Below are 25683 nucleotides of genomic sequence, written 5' to 3'. Positions count from 1 at the left end.
GGGATCTACTAACTGTAGAGTGTTCCAGGCAGCTTCTCGTCTGATATAGGTCATTGGGGCGCCAAACTTCCACCACCCACGGCGCAGAAACAAAAAACTCTATTTAGTGCAGCTGCACACCAAGTCTTATGACTATTGGTCTGGGTGCTTTTATTGGTTTCAACCAGACACGACACGTGCTGAGGTCCACACGCCGCCGTGTTTGACTAACAGGAGCCCCACAACCCAAAGACCTCACTGGCTTTTTGCCCGTCACCACCTAAACCTACAACTGAGGGCAAAGGGCCCATGGTAATCGGCCGACTCGGAGGGCCTGCCTGCAGGCTCACGCTGGAGCTGCAACCTTAGCCACAGGTATTTTAATTGGCACATCACCTTACACCCTATTAACATCATAGACCCTGGTCAGGCCATACGGTTTAAAACCTATTGCAACAGAACCCTTCTTATCACCCGTCTGGGCAAAACCTCGGATCGCTGGAAACTTTTAGATTCAGCCACCCCTAACCGGGGTCTTGGGCTCTGGCCTGGATGGCAATGTCACCTGTACTCACTGTGCACCCATGAGTACCTTGACAGAAAAGTTCTTTACAAGTTAAGCTCCAAGGCCCAAGGTTGCCTTCAGATGACACAAGTGGCTTAGCCCCGTTACAATAACACAAAGAGCCACAAAAACAAGACCCTCACCAACGTGAGGGCGTATCCAATTGGAAAGGATGCCCCAGTCCCATGTCCCAGTTGATAGCACCGTGGCCCACGAGCTTTTGCTCTGGAGATGACTTTGCCCTCTGCACCAGAGGTGACTTTACCCCAGACTCTAAAACCTCCACCCAGCAACGCCTGCAGACCGCCTCTCCTAAGGTGCTGACAACTTGGACACAGGACATTACTGCTTTTTTGTTCCTTTGATATTAGGAATTTAATTATGTTTCTTGAGCTTTCTACTTTCTGCTTAGCCCGTGATCCCGGCATATTTCTTGCTCTCTGCCAAAGGTACAGCATAGGCTTCCGTGCCCAAAGGAAATCTGGGAGAGGTTACCGCTATCACTGTCGTTCTAAAATTAATGGAGATTACTGCTTTCCCCAGTGGGCACCTACCTCATACCAGGCAACTCCTCGACCCCTTGAAGAGAGGACTGCCCATTCCCCAGAGCCTTCCCCCACTCCCTTCTCCAGCCTTCCACCGAAACCTCCATATGATGTCCAAGTATCATGAGGCCAACTGTATTAACTATGTCTCTTATTTTCTGTATTCTGATTCTTTGACATCTGGAGGTTTGCCGACCCTGAAGGGACTGTACTTCCCAAGGTCCTAGAGATGGTACACAGCTCACCCCCAAGAGCACAGCTTTTAGATGCCAACCAACCAATCCAGAGCCCACAACCCGGCCACCTCCTTTATCAGCTCTCACACTCCGGGCCACTATCAACCTGCCGCAATCACCCCAGCCAGAGCCAGGTACCAGACAACCAGACAGCCCCTATGCCCCAGAACCTGTTGAAATTATTCAGTCTACCCATTCCTAAGCCTGCTTACCCATTCCTTCCAGCAGAGACCACAGTAAAGGCTCTTACCAGTTTCCTCTTCTCCTTCTGCCCTGTGACCAGCCCCTGTGTATTCCTCTGTGGCCCCTCAGGATGAGGCATGCCCCCTCCTCCTGGGATGTGTGAGTGTAATAGGCTTCCTTTTTTTTTTTTAAGCTTCCTCTTAAATGGCCGTCATCTCCTGATCTGCTGGCCTCACCGTCTGTGGCCCTGTGGCCCCAGCCACCCCAGTAGTGCTGAGATGGAGGAATCCTGACTTAGAGCAACATTTCCTCTGGATACATTATGATCAAGTGGGATTTATCCCTGGGATTCAAGGATGGCTCAACATACAAAAATCAATAAATGTGATACACAGCATTAACAGATTAAAAGGTAAAAATCATTAGGTCATCCCAATAGACGCAGAAAAAGCATCTGACAAAATGCAACACCCCTTCATGATAAAAACCCTCAACAAATTGGTTAGAGAAGGAATATACCTCAACCTAATAAAGGCCGTATACAACAAACCCACAACTAACGTGAAATTCAACTGAAAGTTTGAAAGCTTTTCCTCCAAGACCAGGAACAAGTCAAGGGTGCCCACTCTCAACACCCCTATTTGACATATAGGACTGGAAGCCCTATAGCCCGAGCTATCAGGCAGGCTAAAGAAATAAAAGACATCCAAATTAGAAAGAAGTAAAGTTATCACTTCTTTGCAGAGGGTATGATCTTATATACAGAAAATCTAAAGACTCTATTGAAACTAATCAATGAATTCAGTAAAGTTGCAGGATATAAAATCACAAGCTTTTCTAAGCATTAACAACGAAACAGCTGAAAAAGAAATAAAACTATCCCATTCACAATAGCATCAAAAACAATAAAATAATTAGGAATAAGGAGGAGGAAAAAACCCTCAACAAATAAATAGCTGTAGGTATTTTAACTATTGGATTGATACTGAGCTTTCATAAGCCCAGTGATTATGAGACTTCGGGCCCTACAGCCACTGGTTTTCCATCATAAAAGACTCGTTGCCTCAGTCTGCGTCCCCTGAGTTACTCAGCCCCGGGCCAGCACGGAAGGCCCTGTCCTACTTCCAGCTCTGATTTATCAGGACTTCTCCTGCCCCAGCTGCATCACTGTTCACAAAGCAGTTCCTTTAAAACAGCTCCACGAAAACCCGCAAAGCACAGCCCGTGAATGGGGCTCTTTCCTACTCTTGCTCTCAGCCCTCTCAGCCCCTAGAACCGGGAAAGGCCTAGATTCCTGGGGAGACCCTGTTACCCGGAGCATCGACCCTGGACTGGGGCCATCAGGTGATGACCTGGTCATTCCCCAAACCAAAGGGTTCTGAGCCCAAAGTCAAACCTCGGCCTGGGGCTTCCATGGTGACGCAGTGGTTAGGAATCCGCCTGCCAGTACGGGGGACACGGGTTTGAGCCCTGGTCCGGGAAGATCCCACATGCCGCAGAGCAACTAAGCCCGTGCGCCACAACTACTGAGCCCGCATGCCACAACTACTGAAGCCCGTGCGCCTAGAGCCCGTGCTCCGCAACAAGTGAAGCCACCGCAATGAGAAGCCCGCGCACCGCGACGAAGAGCAGCCCCCGCTCGCCGCAACTAGAGAAAGCCCGCGCGCAGCAATGAAGACCCAACGCAGCCAAAAATAAATAAATAATTTTAAAAATATAGAGCGATCTTATAAACCTCGGGCTGTGCGCGGCCATTGCACTCATCGGTATCACTCGGTCTAAAGTGGGCAGGTTCACACCTCTGAGCTGTGCCGACTCTGCTTCTGTGTGCGACCCAGTTGGTTTGCTCTGCTTCGCCGTCCAGTCTCCCCCGTCCCCGGCCCCTGGCGCTTCTCCGTGTAATTAGTAGGTACCGCCCCTCCCCACTCCCACCCCAACTGCTCCCAGTGTAGACGGGGCGGGATCCCCACCGCGAGGGTGGGCACCCGGGCTGTTGGGCCACAGGGCAGCTTCACGGGGAGAAGAGGCGTCTGACCCCGTCCCCCCGGAAGTGGACCAGCGGGCAGGGTCTCCAGGAGGCCACTCCTATGTCCAGCTCAACCTTGGACCCCGATGGGCTCACAGGCCGAGCGCGGTGTGCGGGAAGCTTCACGCCTGCTCCGCTAGAACGGTTGTGGGGGTCTCAGGGAACACGTTTATTATGAAGAAATTAAAATATGTGTCATACTTGTACACTTGTGAGACTGGAAGCCATATTCTACTCTTATATTGTGGTAACCTACCCTCGTATTTAAAATAATGATAATGTCAATCACCATTAAAGTCTGGTAGGTGATTCTGCAGCTCACCGATACAGAAAACACTGGGAGACTTGAAGCCCCCATCCAGTAGGTATCTCAGGTCAGCCAGGTGAAGTGAGGTTTACAGGATTTTGGTGAATCTGTGACTCTTGATAAGGACACATCAAAACCTGGATTTCCTTGTTATAATTTTGGGCATAGAAATCACACAACTTGGTTATAAAAATAAAGATCATCTAAAAGATCCAGAATATACATATCTCAATTTTTTTAGATTATCATCTATAATAAGACATTTTAAAATATTTTTGAGGAACGTGGGCTCATTGAGAACATGTCTACAGGCCTCTGGGAGTTCGAGAATCCTGCTATCATTGTTTCAGTGGAAATAACCAAGAGCTCCATCTCTCCCTCCCAGGATTTGGAGATTCCCGTAAAATGCCAGATTGACCCACCAATCTTGACTGGATGGTTCTCCTAACAAAGCTCTTGTAATGACCAGTTATAAACGTTATCTGAAAGGACTTTCTTCTTGTAGGACATGTTTAACACTTACAAGATTATACAAAATACTGTCCCTGCTTTCTGATAGTTTGTAATCCTGCTGTCATCATCTATTAAATGTCATAATTATAATAGTAAAAATCAGAAACAGAGAAAAAGACCATTCTGAAGATAAATAAAATCTAGTTGAAAATTAACACTAGGGGCTCCCCTGGTGGTGCGGTGGTTAAGAACCCACCTGCCAATGCAGGGGACACGGGTTCGAGCCCTGGTCCGGGAAGATCCCACGTGCCATGGAGCAGCTAAGCTGGTGCGCCACAACTACTGAGCCTGCGCTCTAGAGCCCGTGAGCCACAACTACTGAGCCCATGTGCCACAACTATTGAGCCCGTGTGCCACAACTACTGAAGCCCACGTGCCTAGAGCCTGTGCTCCATGACAAGAGAAGCCACGGCAACGAGAAGCCTGCACACCCCACTCAGGGCAACCAGAGGAAAGCCCACGCACAGCAGTGAAGACCCAATGCAGCCGAAAATAAATCAATTTTTTAAAAAAATTAACACTAAATAAATCAAAATCCCAGCAGGGTCTTAAAAATGCAAACTGACAATCTGATTCTAAAATTTGTGTGAGATGCAAAAGGCCAAGAAAATCCAAGACATCCTTTAAGTAGAACAACAAGATAAAAGAAACTACTCTATAGACACAAAGACAATATAAATCTATAGGAATTAAGACTAATACTGAAATAAGAATAGAACCAAACCAACTGAAAAGAGCAGAGCCCCCAAACTGACCCACACACAGGCAGGCATGTGCTCTACGACAAAGGAAGTACCGCAGGTTTGTGAAAAATTAATGGTGCTATAGGTCATCTGGGAGCCAACGAGGCAAGTCTTCTCAAAGCTGGGGAGGTGACGTGCTCCAGAGACCTGGATCGCAGGGGCTTTGAAAGGACGCTCCTTGGAATGATCCCCTAACCTTCCAGGTGTCAGCGCCGCCTCTGTGGACTCAGAGAGGAGCATCGCATGCCCACAGGCCTTCTGAGGAAGCAGCTGTGCCTTCCCACCCCTCCGGCTCACAGGGCAGGTGCTGGGCCCAAGGGCAGCGAACTTATAGGATGACCTCCGTCTCGGGAGGTGGACTGGGGCGAGGTCTCTGCCCGGCAGGAAGGAGAATAACTATCTGAAGCGATCGCATCCTTTCTTTGTGGAGGCCTGAACGTGAGATGAAGGGGGTCAGAGTGTCTGCCACCCCAAAATACACAGCTTTGGCACGGTGCCCGAGCAGCACCCTTTGAGACCTTCCCAGGGCAGAACCCCACCCATGTCCCCTGCCTGCCTTTTGTCTGTAGAGAAACTTTAGTCAAAGAATAAACCTAATCAGAGAAGTGAGAAAATGCAGAAAGAAAGGTAAAATCACCTTTGCCTGGGTGACCGGCTGACCAGGTGCCCAACTAAACGCGTTTCTACGTGTGAAGGGAAAAAGGGTGAACACTGGGGACAATGACAGTCTCTGGCAGGATAATAAAAGCTCACGGGAGGAAAGGTGGTCTGGAAAGGTCCGTAGGACGGATTTGCAGGAGGAAGTCTCAGCGCACTGTGGACAATTCGCGTTCGCTGACTGTTGAGTCCGTGCACATACTTAGGAGCTGAAATAAGAATAAATACATGTGTGAAAGGATAAACATCTGAACAGGGTGGTAGCCATAAAAATGGACAGGATGGGAAAAGTCCAAGAGGAAGTTGGAAAAGCAAAAACAACGGATACTTCTTGGTGAATGCAGAACGTTACAAGAGTCAAAGCTCTTTGAGCCCGTCACCCAACAGTGAGGCTCTCCTGGAAACGGGAGTCGAGGGGAGTCGGCCTTCAGGAAGCAAAGATGATGAGTTCAGCTTGGGACATTTTTGAGTTAATCGAGGGGGAAAGCTCTGGCAGGGAAGGAGGCGCTCTTCAAAGAACATTCATGTAAAATTGACTAGTAATCTCCAAGGAGCCCTCATTATCTCAAACAGAAGAACATTCTCTGGTTGATTTTTTAATGGATAAAACTTACCTCTGAGCAAATGGAACCTGTTAATACCGATCAGGCCCCATCAGACAGATGAAAGAGAGACCATTAACATAAAAGTGACACAGACTTGGCATTTGAAAGCTCAGGTGGGAAAAGTTAAACTGCAGATTTGTTCTGAGCTCGGTCTGCCCTTGGCTTCAGCAGTCAGCTGGCTGCGGTGGGGAGGTTTAGGCTTCATTCGTGGACAGCCGCGCCTCTGGCCATTTTGAGATACCCTTGAGGTTGGGGTGTAGCCAGGAGGGAAGGGAGTCGGTGGCGGGGCTGTAAACGAACCAAGAAAGTGAGACCCGTTTCTCTGGGTCATTCAGGTGACCCTCCACCCCACAGGTAGAGGGATTCAGTTCCAAAGGTGGGACCGGGGGCTTCCCTGGCGGCGGAGTGGTTGAGAGTCCGCCTGCCGATGCAGGGGATGCAGGTTCGTGCCCCGGTCCGGGAGGATCCCACGTGCCGCGGAGCGGCTGGGCCCGTGAGCCGTGGCCGCCGAGCCTGCGCGTCTGGAGCCTGTGCTCCGCAACGGGAGAGGCCACAGCAGTGAGAGGCCCGCGTACCGTAAAAAAAATAAATAAATAAATAAATAAAAAATAATAAAAAATAAAAAAACAAAGGTGGGACCGGGCTTCTCCATGTCAGTGGAAGACTGTTCCCTTTGCCTAGTTGTTGATGTTTTGCGTTAATCCTATTTTCTTCTGCAATGCCTACTCCATTCCGTAAGGGCTAAGAATTGTTACTAGATTCATTTTGTTTGTCTCTCAATCTCAGTGTCAAATATAAACTATAAAATATTTCCCATTCCTGTATGAGTTTTACATATGGACTCACAGATCATCTTCTGCATAGTTGTTCTGTAAATTTCCTTCCTTTGACTTTTTGAGGAGTTGAAGAAAGTGCCCAAATGATAAGCGTTGAACAAAAATCATGGGTGAAAAGTACGGTCTCTGCACTGGAAGGGACACATCTAAAGGCATCCCTCCATACTTCTAGGTCAGAAAGCTCAGAAAGCCATAATAAAAATGTTTCATTATATTAAGAATAGAATTGAGCAAGCTCAGTAACAAAAATTATTGAATAGTTTTCTAATGTTACAGGGTTAGTACACCTTCTATCAGAAATTTTCCCCAAAGTCAGATGGAAATAAAGCTACTAGAATCCAATGCCCAGTGCAATGTCTGGCACATAATAGGTAGCTAATAACTATTTTTAAATAAATAAACAAACAAATGAATACGAGATAAAATACAAAAAGGAAGAGAGATGAATGATCCACACAGTAATGGGGGCTGTACCTGCGCCCAAGTAGCTATAGTCACTTTTTTTTTTTTTTTTTTGCGGTACGCGGGGCCTCTCACTGTTGTGGCCTCTCCCGTTGCGGAGCACAGGCTCGGGACGCACAGGCTCAGTGGCCACGGCTCACGGGCCCAGCCGCTCCGCGGCACGTGGGATCCTCCCGGACCGGGGCATGAACCCGTGTCCCCTGCATCGGCAGGCGGACTTCTCAACCACTGCGCCACCAGGGAAGCCCCTATAGTCACTTTTAAGAACAGGTCTGTATCAGGGGAATAATAATAAAGAACCATCCATCAGTTCTAAGGATATTAAAAACAACAAAAAATAAACAACTCCAAGTTTTAAAATTGAAATATTCATCTAGTAGAACACTATTCTCAGAGTATTCTTAGTGTTACGGGTTGCCTCATGTCCTCCAAAACAGATATGCTGAAGTACGAACTCTTAGTAGCTCAGGATGTGACTTTATTTGAAAATAGGGTATTTACAGAGGTAGTCAAGTTAAAATGAGGATTTGGGTGGGCCCTAATCCAAAAGGATGTGTGTCCCTAGGAAAAGGGGAAATTTGGAAACAGAGATAGACATGCACAGAAGGAAGACGATGCTAAGAGACTCAAGGAGAACTCCATGTGAAGATTGGAGATAAACTACCACAAGTCAAAGAGCACGTAGGACTACAGGAAGCTGAAAGAGTCAGGAAAGTACTCTTCCCCTACAGCTTTCAGAGGAAACACGGCCCTGCCGACACCTTGGTTTTGGACTTCCAGCCTCCAGAACTGTGAGACAATAAGTTCCTGTTGTTCTAAGTCACCCGGTTGTGGCACTCTGTTATGGTGGCCCCAGGAAACTGTAAGCTCAGCATAATCATGTTATATTTGCAGCTAGAGCAATGAGGGTGTTCAAAGGTAAACTGAGGCCTCAAACTATATAGAGGTGAATCCTAGAAATGGGGGTTGGGGTACAGTTACAGCAACTCTGTTTCCCTCCTCAGGTGCATCTGTGTTCTCCCCTTAAATTACAGATATTGTCACCTCTGTATATTCTCTGAGCTAGTCTCGTAATAAGCAAACACCCACAGGGAGTATGTTGAATTTGACTAAGTTAATAAAACAATCACAAGAATTTTTATTAGCTTTTGTGATTCCATAGTGGTTCGTGTGTTTTTTGTTTGGTTTGGTTCGGTTTGGTTCATGTGTTTTTAAACATTCATTGCTATTCAATAGAACTTGTGTTAATCCTTGGCGGTTATGATATGAAGTTGGCTTCGTAAAGCTGACTGACTTTGTAATATTTGTAACCCTCTCCCGACTCTGCCCTTTTAAATAACATGGATGGTATTTCCTTACAGAGTCTCTGAAGTTAGCCGATAACTCAGGGGGGAAAAGAAACACCCTCATTTGACAAATGACTACACTAAGTCCCAAAGAGGTGAAATAAACTGACCTTAAATCACACAGCTAGTTAGGGACACAGGCAGGACTATCTAAAACCCTTCACTTACACTCCATTTTCCCCCTGCAAGGTGTTCCCATGTAAATGACCCTTTGAAACATAGGGTTTTGAGTCAGAGAACCTACGTTCTTACCCCAATTTTAACACTTACTGCTGTATGATCTTGAGCAAGATGATTTACCTCTATGAAACTCTCCTCTTTGAATGGATTTAATGATATCTATTTTATTTTTATAAAAAAAGATATGACAAATACCATATACCATAAAATTATTGAACAGATTTAAAAAAATAAAGTTTATTAAAAAGGTAATTTGGGGCATTTTTTAAAATTTATTTTTTATTTTATTTATTTGTTTATTTATTTATGGCTGCGCTGGGTCTTCATTGCTGCATGTGGGCTTTCTCTAGTTGCGGCAAGAGGGGGCTACTCTTTGTTGTGGTGCGTGGCTTCTCATTGTGGTGGCTTCTCTTGCTGCAGAGCATGGGCTGTAGGCACACGGGCTCAGTAGTTGTGGCATGCAGGCTTCAGTAGTTGTGGCACGTGGGCTCAGTAGTTGTGGTGCATGGGCTCAGTAGTTGTGGCTCGTGGGCTCTAGAGCACAGGCTCAGTAGTTGTGGCATGCAGGCTTCAGTAGTTGTGGCACATGGGCTCAGTAGTTGTGGTGCATGGGCTCAGTAGTTGTGGCTCACACGCTCTAGAGTGCAGGCTCAGTAGTTGTGGCACACAGGCTTAGTTGCTCCGCAGCATGTGGCATCTTCCCGACCACGGTTTGAACCCGTGTCCCCTGCACTGGCAGGCAGATTCTTAACCACTGTGCCACCAGGGAAGTCCCATTTTTCTTTTATGTTATTTAAAAATGATTATTTCTCAGGCTTCCCTGGTGGCGCAGTGGTTGAGCGTCCGCCTGCTAATGCAGGGGACACGGGTTCGTGTCCCGGTCTGGGAGGATCCCACATGCCATGGAGCGGCTGGACCCGTGAGCCATGGCCACTGAGCCTGCGCGTCCAGAGCCTGTGCTCCGCGACGGGAGAGGTCACAATAGTGAGAGGCCCATGTACCCACCCCACCAAAAAAGATTATTTCTCTATAATTTGACTAAAATATAAGAATTTAAAAATTTGTTTATATTTACATCCTTCGCCTCTCACTATTCTAATGTTCAGTATCATGTTGCTTGAAGTTTACAAAATTTAATTTAGAATCAGCATTCCTGGGAAAAAGACAATGTTCCTAAGTAAATCCTACTGCTGATAATAAAATAATAATAAGAATAAATATTATATTTGCTACACAGTATCTATGAAAGGGGTCAGTAAGGTAAAGAAATTTTCAAAAAATTTATAAACACACACAACAGCAGAACATATTACATTCATTGTTCAATAATCCTTATGATGACAATGCTTTAATGTAAAGTAATCCGCTGGAGCAGATTACAAGTGAATTTCTCCACCACAAGCCAAAATCTAGTCACTTATGTTATAGCCACATCTCTTTCTTTTTTTTTTTTTTTTTTGCGGTATGCAGGCCTCTCACTGTTGTGGCCTCTCCCGTTGCGGAGCACAGGCTCCGGACACGCAGGCCCAGCGGCTACGGCTCACGGGCTCAGTCGCTCCGCGGCACGTGGGATCTTCCCGGACCAGGGCACGAACCCGTGTCTCCCGCATCGGCAGGCGGGCTCTCAACCACTGCGCCGCCAGGGAAGCCCCCCACATCTCTTTCTTAAAAATAAAAGGTTGGCATTACCTAGCTTAATCACTTGTGTTATACATCAGAGTTAACTCTGAATGACTTTTTGACTATTCGCTATAATCAAATCCAATATTGGTGGATGAAGATCTATCACCATTGACAATATTTGTAAAAATATGCCTAAAGTTCTGAAGGCAATTCTTAAAAAAGAAGCACTAAATGTTTCAGAAATTCCAGAATGTTTTTTATTAAAGTTAATTTTCCGTCGGCATCTTTTTAGTATTAATATGTTGGCCGACGTCTTCCTGAGGCAAAAGATTCCTTCCAGGTACATAAGCGTTATTACATTCATTTAAAAAGTAGACTGATAGTTTTAGAAAACGTGAATACAAATAAATGTAAAGGGCATGCGTCCCTCATCTTTGGGTTCTAAAGTAAAGCCAGCACGATGTCAGGTGCGTCGTTCAGCTTGAACAGTAAGGAAATTGCCCGCGAGTGGCCGAGGAGCAGGGGTCAGCAGTGCCGTCCCACTCGGTACAACCCACGTGTGCTCAGTGAGGAAAGCCGTGAACTGTTGATCCAGGCAGCTCTCTTTCACAAGCTTCCCCTGGATTTTGTGCCAGCGCTGCTGGTGCCACGCTTTGTTGGGTTCAGCCCTGCGTAGAGATTCTTTCCTGAGCGTAAAAGAAGTAGGCTATACGAGAACAAAATAACAGGATAGATGAACTGGAAAAGAGGGGGCAGGAGCACGAAAGAAGGGCCCTGTCGCTCGCTCACTGGACAATGTCCATGGATGTAGAAGTTAGTCGTGAAGCAAACATGTTTTAGTTGCGTCCAGCTTAGAACCTGACATTACTTAACAACTTCATCAAGGGATTATTACCTACCAGCTGGAACATTAACACATACAAATTAGAACATGTTATATACCGGAAACTGTCCCTGATGTGCCAGTAATCTAACCTGGAGACAGTCTGCAAGTGAGAAGCTGAACCATGCATTCCTTTAGCCAATAAATTTATCCCTGGTGTCTTTATGAAAAGAGGCTGTGTTTTCCTTCGCTGATTGATTCAGATGAAGTGAAACTTGTTCTTTGCAAAAACGTTTATTTAGTTCCTCTGCTTTTAATCAAATGTTTGCTGTTATTGTTAGTCAGCTTTATGGGTTCTCCATGGAGTTCTCTGAACCCTCTCAAGCGTCCCCGTTCAAATTCACGGAGTCTTGATTTTCTCTAATTCTGTGTTCTAACTTTTACTTACATGAACGGTGACTTTAACTGATAGAGTAATTCAGCAACCTTAAATTTCAAATTTTGAGTTTAGTTTTCAGCTACTTTAGCATTAGGGTTAAAACACAGAAGAGGATTATTTTTGGTTTTGGGTGTTTTCATATTTATTTATTTTGTGTGTACGTTTTTAAAGATTTTTGTAAAAATTTTAAAATAAACAACATTGACTTGAAGGACCTAATGGCTCGTAAGAAAGATAAATTGAATCAAAGGATTAGGAAGGGGCTTCCCTGGTGGCGCAGTGGTTGAGAGTCCGCCTGCCGATGCAGGGGACACGGGTTCGTGCCCCGGCCCGGGAGGATCCCACGTCCCGCGGAGCGGCCGGGCCTGTGAGCCGTGGCCGCTGAGCCTGCGCGTCTGGAGCCTGTGCTCCGCAACGGGAGAGGCCACAGCAGTGAGAGGCTCGCGAACCGAAAAATAAATAAATTTTAAAAAGATAATGTCAAAAATAAATAAAATAAATTTTAAAAAGGTAATGTCCTGAGCAAGTAAGAATGTAGTAAAAAAAAAATCACTCTCTTACATTTTATTGGGAGTATAAACTGGTGTACTTTTTAAGGTAATTTGTTGGTGTTTATTGAATTTAAATATTCATACCTGTTTGCCCTCACATCCCACTTCCAGGAATTTAGCTACTGAAACACTTATTCAAGGAAGCAAAACATACATTATCTACAAAAACAACTACAAACAAAACCAAAGCTACAAATAATGAAGAATATCTATAAATACCAGCACTGTAAATTCAAGATGTATACAAAACATTATACAATAATTTATATAGCATGATCCCCATTTGGTAAGAAAAAAAGAAATTATAATATATGTTAATATACTCATAAAATATCTCCAGAGGTTAAGACTATAGAGTTTTCCCTTTTAGTGTCATGTTTATGTTTCAACCACAAGCATTTATAAATTACTAACAATTATATATTAGTAATAATTTATAATTGAAATAGGTCACGGGAGGAGAGTAGACACCAAAGTATAAGAGGAAGTCTCTCCGGAGGGAAAGGTAGGCTCCAAGGCTCAGGCAAAATGGGGGCGACACCAGATGGTAAAAGTCACTAAATGCTTCATAATGAACCACCAGCCAAGCTGTCTGCACACAACAGTTAATATTCACACTAAATTTCTCATCTGTTCATTGAGGAATACAGTATAAGTGAACCGCTGCTTTAACGTTAAAAAAAGCTGCACTACTTTTTTCCACAATTTAGATTTTGCGTTAATTCTGAGAAGCTCTTCCTCTTGCTCCCTCATCGCACTTGAAATTATCTCATGAGTGTAGATTCAAACGCATCTGTGCAAACAAACGCTTTCACTGCTAGGAAAAATGCTGCACTGTCTGCACCTGGACCGAGCTTCAGCAGAATCACAACAAGCATACAGACTGCTCTGAGAAGTGAGTTCTGCTGCGTAAAAGCGCGTAGGTTTATTATAGTATTTTGACATGAAACATTATATTTAAAAAACCGAACACTATTTCTGAACACAGTATTGATTCTTCACACGTGTGTGATACTGCCTGACGCTGCTCTTTAGTTTTGCCTCTGAAACAGTCTCTCCCTTCATATACTTACCTTCAAATTCATCTTACACTGAGTTTAGACCATTAACATAACATAGGCCATCCTTGTTTCATTTGCCAATCCAAGCCATTTATTCCTAATCTTAAAACACGCTTCATTTAAAAAAAGCGTTCGAGGGAATGAATGCACGGAAATGGAAGTGGCCCAAGAGCTTCATACGTAGGCAGACACAAAAGACATCTGTGTAGTAATCCAGGAATCATTTCACTCTACTTGTCATCGTTTTTTTTTTTCAAGGATGGTAAAGGAACGGGTGTAACCATGGAAATGTTCCATCCTAAAACACAAATCTTAAACAAAAGCCCAAAGCCTAGGAACATCAAGGAAACCAAAAGCCCTAGCCTTCCAACAGAGAATTCAACATTACCATGCACAGAGGAACTAAAAAAATCCTTTCCACAACAGAAAGGAAAAGTCCTACAAAGAAGGGGCCCTTTGCTTTTACCCTAGGCAAGATGTCTTTTATTCTGTAAAATAAAACACTTGTCAGCAACTACAGAAATAAAGTACGTGTCTAAAATATTTTCCTAAGAAGGACTGTTATTCAGTAGCTAGACTCAGCCACTTTCTATAGATAATTGTGGTGTGGCATTTAAATCCTAAAGTAAGGCTGGATATTCCTCATGTATTGGTTGAAATGAGGTAGTCCTTGGGGGCACACGGATCCCTCTTGGTGTAAATTTAACTGGACACAACTAAAGCTTGGACAAACTCATACAAAGATAATAAACCCTCTTTTGCCAAAGAGGCTAGAGTATGGACTATCAACACATATCTGTCATATGTATATCATACGGTCAACGCCGTCTGTGCTAGGACAACAGCTGCCAACAAAACAGACAGGGTCCCGAATATTATAGAACTTACATCTCACTTAGTGAACGATTATTGAATAAAGTAGAAGGGACAATTGCATATAGTCTTAAGTCGTGAGAAGGAAATAGAAGTGGTGAGTTAGGGTGAGAGGCTACTTGAGACTGAGAAATGTTGAAAACATGACCTTTCAGCCAAGACTGAGAAGCCAGGAAGAGTGAACACGTCCAGATGAAGAGGAAAAGAGGTCTTAGCAGGGGAACGACACCCGGAAAAAGCTCAGAGAGTTAAAACAGAGGAAAAGAAGGTGTGCCTGGAGCTTAAAGAGCTCAAGAGGAACTTTAGGGAGGGCCAAACACATAGGGGCTTACAGACCATAGTGACCAGTAAGAATTTTACTTGATGCACAAGGAGAAAAACACTGATGGATTTTGGTTCTGATTAATGTTCTAAAACATCACTCTGCTGCTTCAGGCAAGAAGGAATTGAAGCAGAGACCAGGTGAGACACTTCCGTGGCTTAGATGAGGATGACAGAAATGGAGATGAAGAGGAGGCAAAATCTTGCACCATCTTTCACGGTACGGCCTATGGGCAGGCACTTGCCTCCCCCTTACCTAAATTAATCAATCAAGGAAAAGAATGTCACTGCAGGAGCAGGTGTGGGCTGACCTCAAACAGATCTCATCATGTGAGAATTAAATAAAAATTCTCCTCCTAGGGCCGAAAAGAGACAACTTGGAAATTTGCCATAAAAACTTACAGCCATTTCAAAAATGGCTTAAAAAACAAACAAAAAAATCAAAAACACATTCTGAAGATTTGGATAAATAAAAATTTGCAAGTTTCTTTCTTTTTTAAAATAAGGCTGATAACAAAGTTGCTTATTTAAAACAGATAAAAGCTGGTAACTTACTGTTATCGGTATGAGGACAAACGCAGAGGTCAGATTATAAAAATTAACCAAATAATATGAAATGCGAAATTCTAATCAAGACTGGGAAAATATAAAAGATATCTGAAAACAATATGTATGGGTGGGTTAAGAATGGATAAGTGAGGAAAGAAAATAGAGAAGAATAAGCTAGAACAGTATTGGAGGATGCTGAAGTGTAATATATTATCACAGTAAAAAAAAAATCATATTCAAAAGAGAAATGCATTGAACGTGTGAATTTAACGTAACATAAAAACAATGAATTCCACTCAAATGCCGTGGTTTCTGCTCTATAGAGAAGGAAATAAAGTCTAGGCTCAGGTATACTCTGTGCATAAATTGGATTTTTATATGCCCAAACCACTGTTCCAATCAGTTATATATTATTACATGAATTGTAATAATAATAAGTGTGATAATTTTAGAGACCAATTTCCCATGAAAACCCACGGATTCCTCAAGATATCATAACATTTCATTGAAATCTGTCAGACTTTAAAAATATATATTTAAGGAAAAACTACTTTCCTAAAAACAGATTAAATATTACCAACAATAGGGCACATCATGGTACATTCGAGGATGATACCCAAAACCACTGGTGTGGGCACTGACTATTCAGAAATCGGGCTGGCCAAGCACCAGAGCAGGACCCAGGAGGCCCCTAATAGGCCAGCCATTTGCCCTCTCGCTGCTGGAGAGATTCAGTGGCAAAAGACACACTGAGGACCCAGGGCAGCACCCCTTATCCCCCAGTAAGGAGGTCTTTTCATAGTTTAACAACCAGTATGGCTGTCCCTGCTGTGAGGAAAGTACCAGTACAGCATCGTTCCTGAGCCAACATAACACATAACACAGTCCTCTGCAGCCACTACACACATCAGTATTTCATGACCTTGAGAGCCATGCCATGATGCCTACCTTACTACACGAATAAGGTAGGTTACACGCAGTGAGCGTGTTCTGACCCTTCATGTAAGTGGGCATGTGTGTGGGGGGATGGACAGACAGGACCCAAAAGACTTACAGACTCAAGTAGGATTGTGGGTGACTTTTTTCTTCATGCTTATTCTTATTTTGTAAATGTCCTATGATAAAAATAAATACAAAATAAATAAATAAATAAATACAAGTTAAAATAGTATGCTTAGAATATAAAATTACACTATTTTGAAAGTTATAATGATTGGTAAAGAAAAATGGAAAGGCAGAGTATGTATGAGTGAAGAAGCTCTGATCCAATCAAAGAAAGCTGCAATCCACAATTGTTCTCCCTATTTCTTCCTTTTACTATTACCAAGAATGACACCGTCTTATATATAAAATAAACAACAAGGACCTACTGTATAGCACAGGGAACTATAGTCAATATCTTGTGATAGGGCTTCCCTGGTGGCACGGTCGTTAAGAATCCTCCTGCCAACGCGGGGGACACGGGTTCGAGCCCTGGTCTGGGAAGATCCCACATGCCGCGGAGCAACTGGGCCCGTGCGCCACAACTACTGAGCCCGTGTGCCACAACTACTGAAGTCTGCGCGCCCAGAGCCTGTGCTCTGCAACGAGAGGAGCCACCGCAGTGAGAAGCCCACGCACCGCAAGGAAGAGTAGCCCCCGCTCGCCACAACTAGAGAAAGCCGGCACGCAGCAACGAAGACCCAACGCAACCAAAACTAAATAAATAAATTAATTAAATTTTTAAAATATCTTGTGATAACCTATAATGGACAAGAATCTGAAAAAGAATATATATACATATATATAAATAACTGAATCACTTTGCTGTACACCTGAAACTAACACAACATTGTAAATCAACTATACTTCAATTAAAAAAAAAAAGAATAACAGTATTAGAAATATAACACTGTATCAGAAATATAGCACTGTACTCTTGAATCAATTGATTAACACTCTAGGATCTGAAAACTGGAATTCTATTTACCTGAAGCTTTATTTCACTTCCATAGAATCATGGGATTTTATAGCTAAAAGGATCCTTAGAAGATCACATCCTCTGTGCTGAGGTCGGGCCGACTTGGAAACATATTAATCCTACTCTCTGCCGGGTTGGTTAAAATCCAAGGATGTACCTTGACAACATAACATATCCACTCTAGGTTCCTGAAGGACAGGAAATAGCAAATTCTTTGCTATTCTATGTTTATCAAAAGTTTAGCCTCGGGCCTCCCTGGTGGCGCAGTGGTTGAGAGTCCGCCTGCCAATGCAGGGGACCCGGGTTCGTGCCCCGGTCCGGGAGGATCCCGCGTGCCGCGGAGCGGCTGGGCCCGTGAGCCATGGCCGCCGGGCCTGCGCGTCCGGAATCTGTGCTTCGCGACGGGAGGGGCCAGAACAGTGAGAGGCCCGCGTACCGTAAAAAAAAAAAACCAAAAAAACCACAAAAGTTTAGCCTCGAAACACACATTTCTGGAGGGTTTTGCTCAGAAGACATGGGATCCATCTACTCCCCTAATCAGTGTGTAATACATCCTCGGATCATATGCCACGTGACTGAAGAGTCACACATCCGAATCATAAGATAGTGGTTCCTCCTTGATTTGTCATGTTAAAAAAAAAGCCTCACACTATGACTGTAGGAGTGTTATAAAAAATCTTGTTCACAACATCCTATGGCATCAATTTCATAAATATCCAAAGAAGAAATCTTTCCCAGGCCCCACTACCTGGGAAAGTTGCACTTCCTCTGAGCCACTGCTTTGCTTTTATCATATCCGGAAGTCTTGCAAATAACCTGGCTTCCTTTTTTCTTTGACATCTGGGAAGCTCTGAGGCTACCTCGTGATCTATATTTTGTGTACTAACCTTAGTTGGTGCCTCTGATAAGAGCACATTGGATCAGAGCATGAAACCTGCTGCTCCGCTATTCACCAACCAGGTGGCCATGGGTGGTCCGCTCTCAACTATAAAATGAGGGCAATAATAATACCCACTTCCTAGACTGTTTTGAGGACTAAATGTCCATAAATCACTTTGAACGGTGCCTAGGACACAGTAACCGTTATTATTAATTCAGACCTTTTCCCCTGTGAAGAAATTGATCATGACCACACAGATCCTCTCTTTCTTTCTTTCCAATGAAAAGAAGGTAGTTTCCCTAATTATCCAATGCTGACTCGTATTTTTGAAAAGCAAAAGGAAATAAGTAACTTATAGTCAATGCATTTGGAGATGAGCTTCGTATCTGTTTCAGGACTTCCTTGTAATGGGGTGGGGCTGGTGGCAGCGCTGAGACACAATTACACAAATGAAAACAAAGAAGCTGCTCAGAAAAGTGCAGAAAATGGAGAGTTCATTTCTCCCTCCCTCTCTCTCCCTCCCCCCACCTACTTTTTCTTTCCTGCCCAGCCTACGTGGCAGATACAAAGGAAGGCAACGGATCTATACCATGAGCCACAAAGAACAGAAAAATGATCAGAGGAAAAGAACCTTTTCTTCTTTACCATCATAACTGGAGTGGCCATCTGAAATGGTTAATGGCTTTTCCGTGTACTTTTCCCCTTTGGAAAGCTTGAAGGCAAAGAAAGATATACTAGATCCAGTTGGTTTAAAGTATGGATTACAGCATTGAGAGTCATCTAATGAAAAGTTCTGTCTCCAACTTTCAAATCGACAGCCAAATTTAAACTGAGTTTGAGACAGCAGAGCTTGACAGTTTCTGGTATGTTCAATGCGCTGGTAAACACACAAGTGGAGATCCCCGGGGAGGAACTCTGTGACCACCAGTTTGCATAAGGATGGTAATCATTTTTATACAAGTAATCAAAATCCAGAAACCACTGGCTATTTAAAAAACCTCATTTGTCAAACATTATAGAACAAAAGTTACAACAAAAGAGTTCTTAATCGGCAAACCTCTTTAAAATTAGCAAGTGTAATGTATTCTTAATATTACCATAAAGTTAAAATAGACTATAATGTGGGGGGTTAGTTTAGTTATAGACTGTAACTTGTTTTATAGTTATGACCTTTTTATGGTTATGATGGTTTAATGAACTAACCGTTTTTGTGTACTCTTCAAGGCCCTGAAAGTACGCAAATCAACAAAAGAGATGAAATCCCTGCCATCTCTGAGGAGCAGGATAAAGGCAGGCAGACAAGTTGAAAACAATTGGCTTCCAGGATGATGAAACACTGGGAGCAGAGGTGCTGCTGGGCAACACAGGGCACCGAGTCTCCCATCTTCCTTTGAACTGAGAAGTCCTGGGACTTCCCTGGCCGTCCAGGGGTTAAGACTTCACCTTCCAGTGCAGGGGCTCTGGGTTCAATCCCTCGTTGGGGAGCTAAGATCCCACAGGCCTCGGGGGCCAAAAAACATAAAACAGAAGCAATATGGTAACACATGCAATAGAGACTTTAAAAACGGTCCACATCAAAACAATCTTAAAAAAAAAAAAGGAAGAACTAGAGAAGTGTTAGAGAAGAGGTTGATCAGGCTCATATCCATTCCACGGGACTCTACATTGGTACGTCTTAGTCTGTCCAGGCTGCTCTAGCAGAATATACCATAGACTGGGTGGCTTATCAACAACGGAAATTTATTTCTTCTAGCTCTGGAGGCTGGGGACCCTAAGATCAGGGTGCCAGCATACGCTCGACTTCTGGCGAGAACCCTCTTCCAGGTTGCAGAAGGCAAGTGTATCCTCACAAGGCAGAGAGAGGAGAGAGCGCTCTAGAGTCCCTTTGACAAGGACACAAATTCCATTCATGGGGGCTCCACCTTCATGACCTAATCACCTCTTAACGGCCCCACCTCCTAAGACCATCACACTGGAGGTTAGGATCTCAACGTAGGAATTTCAGGGGGACACAGACATTAGGTCTATTGCCTACAACCACTTTGGAAAGTACTTGGTGCTATTTGTTGAGCTAAACATTAACAGAAATTCTACCCTTTGGTTTAAGCCCCAAAGAAGTTATTGCTTAAGTACAATAAAAAGTAGGAAAAACCTTGAAACAACCTGTCTATCAATAGAAGAATGGAAAACAAGCTCTGGTATATACATATAGTGGGATGGTGTCAGAAGATTCCATATGATTTTGAAAGATTCCATATAGTATTGATATAATTCTTTTTTTAGTTAAAAACAAGTGCATTAGATAATATTTTAAGGAAATATATAGATAAAACCATATAAAGCAAAGGACTAACAGGCAAAAAGACAAGGGAATGCTGAATACCTCAAATGCAGGCAGACCTGGAACAAGAGTGGAGTGTACTACACAGCCAGTTGTGGGTTAATATCAAGGTTCTGGCTGTTGAATTGGATGACAGCTTCATGGATGCTTAATCAATATTAAAAATAAATAAAAATAAATGAGGACCTTGCATGGATCAGTAGTGAGAACATGTCATGAACCAGAAATTATTATTAATCTATTTCTGTACACCATTGGAGGTCCATTTTAAAAGACACAAAATGAAACAAACAAAATTATAATATTCTCAGATTAAAATTTTAGATTATTTCTCAAAATATAGGCATGTCACAAGGAAATGGATGACGAAATCAGGGTAAATGTCTCTTATTTGAAAGTTGGAAGTTAGATACTGATTAATTCTCAACATTGATAGAAAGATATTTCAAATACAGCTAGAAAAAATTTAAGCACAAGAGATTAAAAAAACAAAACCATAATCAATGAAGTTTTACAAGCAAAGGAGAAAACAGAAATCATCAGGAAAGCTTAACAAATGAAAGCCATTAAAAATGTCAGGAATAAGACGAAACATAATGATTACAATAAATTTGTGAGAATTAAGTGAGGATGAAACAAGCTCAGTGCCTCAAATCTTATTTTATTTACTTACTTAGAAGATAAAAAACTGGAGTTACCAAATTAAAATAGGCCATTTGAAGAATTTCACTTCTGGGGCCCAGGTTTGATCCCTAGTCAGGGAACTAAGATACCTGCAAGCTGCATGGAGTGGCCAAAAAAAAAAAAAAAAAAATGATAGGCCATTTGAGAGAGTGAAAGATTTTAACATAATATTCACATGCATTTAATTGGCTTTACAAGTTATATAAATATTATGTTCATTAATTTAAAAATATAAAAGTAGCTACCTCTGTAATGGCCTATACTCTCCTTTTTCAGATCCTTAACAGGATTTTCTTTAGGTAAAGAGTGCCAAGACAGGAGGCTATCGGGTTAGTCTTTTCTAGCTCTATCTTTTAATTGTTCTCAGCCTCTCCAGGATATAGACATTCTCTTGTGTTTATTAAAACCATGCGAAGGAGGCATTGCCATTCCACCCACCCCCTTTTTTTATTAGTTGGGGAAACAGCCTCGGAAAGGTTAAGTGGGCTTCCCAGGTCGCACGGCTGGTAAGCCATGACCCCACGGCCGGCATTCAATTATAAAGCTGTCACTGAACCCACAGGTCGCGTGTGATAATCCACTCTGCAGTATAAAAACCACATGAGACCATATAGAAGATAACCTAGAAACAAAGTGAAGCTATAACCAGGCCCTCTGTTTTCCCTTAACTCTTGGAAGATTCCTGATATTTAAGTTTTCAATGTGTAGGACTACGTACATAAGAACAAAATGAGAATGGTCCTTTGCTGCCCTCTTATGGAAGATGGCCACAGACACACAAAAATCCCCAGCCAGTAACTGCAGTGTCACTTTGTCATAACTAAATTATTCCAGGTGTACCCAGCTTTAAATGATAGATGAGTTTCTAGTACAATGCAACTAGTACATAAGAGGTACCCGATGAGTATTTGTGGAATTGAACTGAACGTTCTATCCACTGAATCTCTAATATGTACTAGGAGTTAGATTTTATAAGAATCCTATGATAAATTATTTAGTTAAATGACTAAACACCTTCCAATATAATCTTTATGGTATACAGACGGGCATATATTATGTTTATTTAAAATTATAAAATTGCATCATGTAGCTGATTTATTCACAATAAGTAAAATCATAAAATTTACAAAATAAATAAAAATCATAATCTAAAAATATTTGTTTCAAGCACCTTTGCTTCCTTTCTTAAAATTGAAGTATACTTGATTTACATTATTAATTTTAGTTTCAGTTGTAAAACACAGTGATTCAATATTTTTATAGATCATACCCCATTTAAAGTTATTATAAAACAATGGCTATATTCCCTGTTCTGTATAATACATCCTTGTGGCTTGTCTATTTTATATGTAGTATTTTTTCTCTTAATCCCCTGCTCATAACTTGCCCTGCTCCCTTCCCTCTTCCCACTGGTAACCACTAGTTTGTTCTTATATCTGTGAGTCTGTTTCTGTTTTTGTTACATACATTTGTTTGTTTTATTTTTTAGATTCTACATATAAGTGATGATATAGAATATTTGTCTTTGTCTGACTTATTTCACTAAGCGTAACACTCTCTAGGTCCATCCATGTTTTTGCAAATGACAGAATTTCATTCTTTTTCATGGCTGAGTAATATTCCATTGTATATATGTACCACATCTTCTTTATCCATTTGTCTGTTGATGGACACTTAGGTTGCTTCCATATCTCTGCAGTTGTAAATAATGCTATGAGCATTGGGGTGCATGTATCTTTTTGAATTAGTGTTTTTGCTTTCTTCAGATAAATAACCCGGAGTGAAATTGCTGAACCATGTGAATCATGGTAGTTCTATGTTTAGCTTTTTGAGGAAACTCCACACTGTTTTCCAGAGTGGCTGCACCACTTTAATGTCATTTGGAGAAGAGCTCTCTATGGAATTGACATTTAAGCCAACACCTGAAGGATAAGTTGTAGTAGTCTAGGTGAAGAGTGAGAAAAGAGAAATCCAGGCAGAAGAAATAGCAAAAACCCTAAGCCTTAAGATAAGAAAGAGCATGGCTGGCCTTCCCTGGTGGTGCAGTGGTTGAGAGTCCGCCTGCCGATGAAGGGGACACAGGTTCATGCCCTGGTCCGGGAAGATCCCACATGTCGCGGAGCGGCTGGGCCCGTGAGCCATGGCCGCTGAGCCTGCACGTCCGGAGCCTGTGCTCCACAACGGGAGAGGCCACAACAGTGAGAGGCCCGTGTACCACCAAAAAAAAAAAAAAAAAAAAAAAAAAAAGAAGAAGAAGAAGAAAGAAAGAGCAGGGCATGCTTTAGGATTAACATAAGGCCAGTGAGGCTCAGAGATGAGACTGGAAAATAGAGCCTAAATTATCAAGGCTTTACAGGCCATGTGAAGGAGTCTGATTTCATTCAAAGAACCACAGTACCATTGAATGGTTGGAGCAGGAAAGCAACAAGACCTAATTCATGCTTTACTCCAGTTTCTGGTTAGAGGATGGTCTGGAGCACAGCAAAGGCAGGAGTGGAGAAATCATAGAGAAATAAAGGAGGCAACTGCAGGAGTTCCAACAAGATGGAAGCTTGGACTAAGGTGGTGACAACAGAATTAGAAAGAACACAGAGAATTTAATAGATGTTTTAAAGGTAAAATTAATAGAACTTGATGATGGACTAGATGTAGACTGGTTTGAATGGAGGTATCTCACATACTGAGGTAAGGAAGACCAAGGAGCCAGTTTAGGTGGGTGGGGGGAGATTTCTGAGAGATATCTAAGTAAATCTGTCAAGTAGCCAGTCCATAAGTGACAAATAATGGAAATGGATGAGCTCACTTAAGGAGATAGTAGGGTGAGAAGAAAAGAGACTCAAGACTAAGCCATAGGGGAGGATAAAGAGGAAGAGCCCCAAAGACCCGGAGAGGAGGACAGTCTGGAGACTGCTATGCCACCTAACTTTAAGTTTAGTAATTGGAGCTGTTAAAAGAACATATGAATAGCAGGTTAGTCCATTTGACCAATTTCTTTTTTAAAAAAATAAATTTATTTATTTATTTTATTTACTTATTTTTGGCTGTATTGGGTCTTCATTGCTGTGCACGGGCTTTCTCTAATTGCCACGAGCTGGGGCTGCTCTTTGTCATGGTGCGCAGACTTCTCATTGCAGTGGCTTTTCTTGTTGTGGAACACAGGCTCTAGGCGCGCAGGCTTCAGTAGTTGTGGCACATGGGCTCAGTAGTTGTGGCTTGTGGGCTCTAAAGCGCAGGCTCAGTAGTTGTGGCACACGGGCTTAGTTGCTTCACGGCATGTGGGATCTTCCCGGACCAGGGCTCGAACCCGTGTCCCCTGCGTTGGCAATCGGATTCTTAACCACTGCACCACAAGGGAAGTCCAATTTGACCAATTGCTTACAAAGGTCTTATAGAAGAATTAAACGCTCAAAACCAGCATATTGTAGAAGTTCACCCCCTAGCATTGTGATCGCATCATAAAATGGGGTAAATGGTTTTCAGTGGGAACATAGGCCTCCTTCCTGTATTTTGAACACATCAAATGTATTCCTATCTCAGGGTTTTCACACTTGCTGGTGTTTGGGACACTCTTCCCCCAATGGCTCCCCTTTCATATTATTCAAGTCTCAGTTCAAATGTCACTCCCTCAGAGAAGCTTTGATGACCATCCTCTAAGTAGCTTTCCTCTACCCTGCCATTCTGCTTTATTTTTTCACTGCAGTTACTATTATATGTTTCCTACCTACAAGAATGTAAGAGCAAGGGCCTTATATATCCTGAGTTCACCATCATTTCCCCAAAGCCTAGAACAGTGCTTAAAACACAGTAGGGACTCCACAAATGTGGGGAATAAAGAAAAGAAATATATAATAATTTTCCAGTAAGCCTAGGGAATCACTGCTCTTCATGGCTTGGAAAATATAATATTAAAGATAGACCTGCATCAGATAAAAGCAATATGTATTCTAGAATTCTGAATCCGTTGTTGGTGTCTTATCTTTCTTCTAGTCCTGAGGACACACTGAGCTTCCATGCTGCACTGCTACTTGCTTCCCTTAGGTCACACTTGGCAATATCACTCTTCTCCTAATGAGGAAGCCTAGCTCAATAAGTGAATGGATAAACTATGGTACATTCGGACAAAGGAATTTTATTCAGCAACAGAAATAAATGAATTATCAAGCACCCCCTCCCCCTAAAAAGACACATAGGAAATGTAAATACATATTGCTAAACAAAAGAAGCAAATCTGAAAAGACTACATACTGTATGATTCCAGGTATATGATATTCAGAAAAGACAAAATTATGGAGACAGTAAAAAGATCAGTGGTTGTCAGGGATTCAGGGGGAGGAAAGGAGGGATGAATGGGTGGAGCACGGGAGATTTTTTAGGGCAATGAAACTATTCTGTATG

General features: G+C 42.8%; 1 long non-coding RNA gene across 1 annotated transcript in view; it reads right to left on the bottom strand.

Annotated features, from left to right (window-relative positions):
- LOC131763896 (uncharacterized) overlaps positions 1-25683 on the bottom strand; it is a 49068-nt gene that overhangs the window by 6577 nt on the left and 16808 nt on the right. Inside the window, exon 3 of the long non-coding RNA XR_010842401.1 lies at positions 16478-16538. This is a non-coding gene — a long non-coding RNA (uncharacterized lncRNA). The remainder of the gene's footprint in view (positions 1-16477; positions 16539-25683) is intronic.

This window comes from Kogia breviceps, chromosome 10 (genome assembly GCF_026419965.1).
Source record: "Kogia breviceps isolate mKogBre1 chromosome 10, mKogBre1 haplotype 1, whole genome shotgun sequence".
In the NCBI taxonomy this organism is placed as follows: Eukaryota; Metazoa; Chordata; class Mammalia; order Artiodactyla; family Physeteridae; genus Kogia; species Kogia breviceps.
This window is presented reverse-complemented; position numbering and strand designations above follow the sequence as displayed.